This window comes from Azolla caroliniana, unplaced genomic scaffold (genome assembly GCF_043228905.1).
Source record: "Azolla caroliniana isolate FFs.n. ecotype wild unplaced genomic scaffold, voAzoCaro1.0.p SCAF_5, whole genome shotgun sequence".
NCBI classification, from domain to species: Eukaryota; Viridiplantae; Streptophyta; class Polypodiopsida; order Salviniales; family Salviniaceae; genus Azolla; species Azolla caroliniana.
The window spans coordinates 7658490-7664489 of record NW_028230440.1 but is presented as its reverse complement, the minus strand read 5'-3'; the positions used below and the strand labels follow the sequence as shown (position 1 = coordinate 7664489).

The 6000-nt window shown below is 45.2% G+C and overlaps 1 long non-coding RNA gene across 1 annotated transcript; it reads right to left on the bottom strand.

Annotated features, from left to right (window-relative positions):
- Positions 1-608: 608 nt before the first annotated feature.
- On the bottom strand, positions 609-2984 carry LOC147864013 (uncharacterized). The gene is made up of 3 exons (XR_015529832.1): positions 2726-2984; positions 2422-2445; positions 609-889 (listed from the first exon to the last, which is right to left on the bottom strand). It is a non-coding gene; the product is annotated as an uncharacterized LOC147864013 (long non-coding RNA).
- Positions 2985-6000: the final 3016 nt, after the last annotated feature.

The window sequence follows — 6000 nt, the reverse complement described above, 5'->3', positions numbered from 1 at the left end:
TTGCTCTTTTGTATGACCCTTCTTTTTGCAGAATACGCAAAAAGGATGTTGTCGCTTATAATCGCGATCCATGAATTCGTTGGGTGTCTTGCGTTTCCCAACGAATTGCGACTGCTTAGTCCCGGGCGCTTCGTTGGGTTTGTTATGGTCCTTCTTCGAAGTGCGTTGATAGCGAAGAACTATCTCAACGGCCTCTTCGAAGGATTTTGGATCCTTATCGTGCACTATCCAGTGATAGTCCGAATTGGGGATGCCATTGACAAAACAAGCTATTAACCAATTGTCCCCTTCTAGACCCGATTTTTGGATTTGGGTTCTAGCATGGTGGACATAGTCTTCTAGCGAGGAAAACTTCTTGCTAGAGAGGTTCATTAAAGCTTGTGCTGCCTCGGTTCGAGAGGGAGGTTGTAGAAATTGACCCTTGAAAACTGTGACAAAGTCTGTCCAGGTCTCGGGCAATCTCCCCAAAGTTCGGAGCCCACGCCACCAAGCGGCGGCCTTACCCCCTAGTTCTCGGCCGACATATGCAATCTTCGTACTATCTGGCGTGGGATAGAGCTCAAAATGAGACTCCCATCGGCCCAGCCACGTGCATATTGCTTCTTCGGTTCTTTCCTTTTTATCTCCCGTAAATGGCTTTACGACAAATGATGGTTCACCCTGACGCTCATCAGGTCTATTAATCTCATTTTGGAGACTAATGACTCGTGCCTCGAGAGCACTTTGAGATTGCCGAAATTCGGTCAACTGCTGCGCGGTTGAACTAAGGAAATGTTGTACTTGTAAAATATACGCCTCAATGGACATTGTCCCAGGAGGATTTCCTTGAGTTCTTTCCGCTTGAGCGGAGGGCATCGGGTCGTTATTCTGAGCCATTGAATGATTATTTCTGGCAAAGAAATAAGATAAGGTCAGACAAATAGTCATAACATCTTGTCGTGGTGTAAACATATCATGGGCAAATATTAATCGATATCATGATCTCACGTCAATACCCCTCTAGACGTATGAGATGAGGTTCAAGATCAGGTTACTATGGTAACACAGAGGTGTTTTAAAAACCATGGGGGTGACAAATGAATGTCTTTCCCTGATCTCTATATCGATTTTTTTCATGGCGGCTCCCCGAGGCTCAACCATGTATGTTCGCGTCATGAATAGTTTATACACGAAAAAAATGTTAACAATAACTATGTTTCTGTGCCCACATATGTGGTTTCGGCTCTTTAAGTCCTATTACGAGGACCCCGAAGTGCACTTAGACCTAAAGTCTAAACATGTATTATAGTCATATGTATCAACGATGTTGTATGGTGTTGGTCATATTTGAACTCGAGACCTCGAGGACAAATACATTAAACACTTGAGCCAACCAAGTAGATTGCGCGTCTTGAATGTTTAATGTTTGAGGCGTATTCGAGATATGCGAGGCATTTGCCCCTATATGTTTTTGTTTAAAAGAAACATATAGGTCAAGTGGCCTTATTTCTCCCTCATTTATTACCCACTATAGTTGTACGCTACCTACCCTCAAGCCTCGTAAGTACAATGGCATATGCCAAAGTGTAACCTAATGGTCAAGCCGAATGAGCCCTTGTGTCTTCGTAGGCTCATGTGGCCCATCACATGGTCACGTGATTACGAATGGCGCTCGTAAGAACGAGCTTATGGTGGCATCGTATCCATGTAACGAGGGGAGATGTTGGATACGTGTGTCATTAGAGCGACCCTACTTGATGTGGATCAAGCCCGACGTATTCAACATCATTTTGGCTATACGAGGTTCGTTACGTAACGAAAGATCAAAGTGACCAACGGGAATTTCAACAATAAAAATTGTTGATAAAAGGGATGGTGACAACGCCATTCTCACAAAAATGTGAGGACGGCCACCAAAATCCTCTCCCCAATTAGGAAAACATTTGATATGAATCACGTAATCTAAAATATACACATATGTCAATATATCACATATATACGATCAGAGACGTATATAAGTGACCACATATGCGTATACTAAATGAATCGTTTTTTTTATATAGCCAACAATGATGTATTCGGGATACGTAATCGAGGCATATACCTCTACGCACACGAAACATCCGAAAATAAGGTTAAGCGTAATTCGCAATTGAGGTATTGACCTCTTACGCATACTAAACCCAACGCATATCATTTCGAATGAATCGAGGTATTGACCTCGTACGCGAACGTAACATATGTTCGTGAACATAATACGCAATTGAGGTAGTAACCTCGTACGCATACGACACTCATCACATATGATTTATATGTCAAACGATAACCAATTAAATACCACTTCAACATCATTGAATATATGAAAAAAAAACTACATATTAAGTATACACATGTATAGAAGGGAGAAGAAAAATTAGATAAAAAAAATTAAGGAAAATTTACCGAAGTTCTTTCGCTAATCCTTGTCTGCATGAAGGCGACCGCACAACGATCAATCGCCATCCCACGCGAAGACAAAAAGAAAACCAAAAGAAACGTTAGTACATATGCTCTGATACCAAATATTAGAGATTAGGTACTAAAGTAAGCATAAAATAAGGATATATCAATGATAGATCTAGAAAGAATAGAGAGAAAAGAGAGAAAGAAGGGTGCCGATCCACCCGACCACCCCCGAGCGAAGGGATCGAGACGGACTCGAGCCTCGATCGGCGTCCCATACCACCGCCTTGGCGTCGAGTCGTACCTGGATGATAGCGCGCTTGCTACAAGAGTCGTTCCACTCACGGACAGAGTCTCGACGTAGTCAATGCATGCCCCAATGAGGGTAGCTAGGCCTCTTATTTATAGTAATTCTCAAGGCCCCCAGCCATGTTCACACTTGGCCTCATGGGTTGTCTCAATCCCGAGGATTAAAAGTAATCCTCCCCTTCTTTAGACTCTTTGTTTAACCCTCACACTTATCCACGTGTATAGAATACTACGACAATTCTCACCACGGGATATTATATGGTCATGCCCGTAACATAACGGATACAGTGAGTGTATCTTGGGTCCTCTAGCAAGCAGGAGGTTCCCCCTGTGGAGTGTCCACCCTCCCGAAGAAAAACCGGCACGAATGCCGTCTTCATCTAGTTGTCCGACTGAGATCAATGGCCTTGAGAGCTCGGGTACATGTCGGACATTGTGAAGTACAAGTGTAGAGCCCCCTGCAAGGTTGAGCTCTACTGTGTCGATTCCAATGATGTCACAGTGTTGCGAGTTACCGACTCGAACTGAGTCGGAGTGACGGATCGTATATTGCCGAAATTGGGATCGATGAGGAGTCACGTGAAATGACGCGCCCGAATCTAAGAGCCATGTGCTCGATTCTTCAGTCGTGAGCAGAACTTCTGATCCGACTGGATTTTCGATTGATAGTATATTCGGGTCGTTTGGTAGCACATCAGCTGAGAAGCTGACGTAATTGATCTCCTCATGCCGGCCACTCTTCTTGTCTGATCTCTGAGACTTGTCGTTCTTGTTCTTGAGTGCGCGGCAGTCGGCTTTGATGTGTCCGGGTTTCTTGCAATAGTTGCAGATTCGATTATCCCGTGACTGGCTCCGTCTTCGCTGATTGTTCGGCGGCCGTGAGGAATCTCTTCCTCGTATGTTCGATCGGTCTATCGAACCTTGTACTACGTAAGCGTCGTCTGTTGAGTCTTTGGCGAAAGACTTTCTCCGAGCTGCTTCGGTCAGGATTGCGCTCGTGACTTCGGAGTATTTAACAACCGTGGTTGACGCGTTGCACACGGTTGTGACGAAAGTTTCCCATGATGAGGGAAGGCTGCTCATGAGTATCATTGCTCTGAGTTCATCCTCGATTGCCGTCCCCTGTGACGAGATTTGGGAGCTTATGCTTTCGTACTCATTGAGGTGTGCTTGAACCGAATCGGATTCTTTCATCCGCAAGTTGTAGAGGCGCCGGATCAGAAACATCTTCGTTGCGGCGACCTTCTTTTCGTAAGTGTCCGACAGTGTTTTCCACAGTTCGAATGCTGTCGTACACGATTGCACCGTAAAGTATACCGATTCCGATAGGTGCATCCGAATCGTGGCGCGGACGATTCTGTCCAGCTTCTGCCACTCGATTGGTTTGTATCCTTCTGGAGGTTCTTCATTTTCGATGGGATCGATTTGCCCCTTGACTATGAGATAGTCCTGCATTTGCTCCTTCCAGAAGTTGAAGTTCAATCCATCGAACTTTCGTAGACTCATTTCTGACGAGCCGGATGTGGATGCCATCAAATTTGGTTTCGGTTGACGAAGCTCGGTTCGGAGTTGACTACGAACCTTGTTGGAGTCCAGCCGGTTGGCTCACCCGATATCGTTCTAGTCGGATTTGAACCCGAGTCGGTTCGGCTTCGGATATATGTATTGTTGAACTTGCTCGAATTGACTCCGGTAACTTGAGGGACAGAACTGACTGGTCTTCCCGAATGTTGCCGAGTCGGAGTGAGCCCGGTTCGCTTCCGAATGTATATGCCAAATACCGATTATCGAAACCGATTGTCTGGACCGATTCTGCTTCGGGTGACTGCAGCGACGAGAGAGACGGATCCAACTGATCCTCCCGAATGTCGATCAGCCGGATGAAGCACGAATTGGGGTTGTTGTCTTGAGACCGATCTGCTCCGAGTGGTTACAATGAGCGGCGCGCAGCGTTTGATAACCTCTTCGGATGCCGTTTAACTGAGTGGAGCACGATCGTGTCAATGTTGCACAAGGGGACTTCACCTCGAGCAGTTACGATCACAGGGAACAGAGTACAGCCGGCTGGCTTACTCCAAGCAAAGATGATCTAACGCGATGAGATGCAAGCCTCGTTTTTCTTCTTCTCTCTTCTTCGAATGACGCAGGAAACCGAATGCTGTGCAGGCTGAGACGACGGCCGACAGCGGATTGAAGGACCGAATGCTCTGATACCAGATGTTGTAGACAAGGTCGTCTATGCGGAAGATTAAGAAGCATTCGATTCTGTTCTGTACCTGCGTATGATCGTTTCTGAGGTCGTGCACAGAGATGGAGAGAGAGAGAGAGAGAGAGAGAGGCACAAAAGACTCTTTATTCAATAGAAAAAGAATACAACACCCAACCTTACAAAAAGGTTACAAGGTCACTATATATAGTGACAGACTTAGGGCATCTACCATTTATGCTAATTACACAAATGGCCCAAACTTGATCTATACAAAGGGATAGTGTGAATACGTCCATTATACACTTGTATTCGACAAGACTTACAAGAGGACATGCATCCCTCTCACTCCTCGAGAGACAATGCCACCAAGCATACTTCCAAGAGCCACGAACTAAAGGGTGGCTCTTTGACTCATTAGTGACTCCCACTCTCATGTATGCATCAGCGGTTTGGGCCCCAGGACTACCATCTTTCATGTGGACGCAATTAGAGAGACCATTGGTGATGATGTTATCACGCCAACTCCGAAGCAAATCGTCGGTCCCACATGACATTATTAGGGTTGAGTTCACTCTACCCCCTATGTTAGTAGAAGCACTTTTTCAACTGGTAGTCTTTATACACAAGATACATAACCAACCACTTGATAGAATATCCCACCAAGCCTTTAAGGCTTCTCGAGCACTGTATGAGTCCGGCTATACTAGCTCATGGTATGGCATGATGGTGAGTTGCCTTCTTGCCAACGGTCTAGACATTACTAACCTCCCCCCCCCCCCCCCCTAAGTACGACCACAGGATTGATAACACTTTAATCTCTCATGAGGACTGTAATAAAGTAATACGCCAAGAAATATGGCAAATTTATACTCGGTATAAATCGATCACCCCACTAGAGCCACTCCCATCTAAAATGTCGTACTATAAGAAACACTTTATGCACTTCTCTAAGTTAGGTTTTATCACGCGCCCAAAATATCTAGATGTATTCTTACCACATGCACTAAGGATTGCCATTGGTCAACTTAGAATATCATCTCACCAACTTGAGATTGAGAATG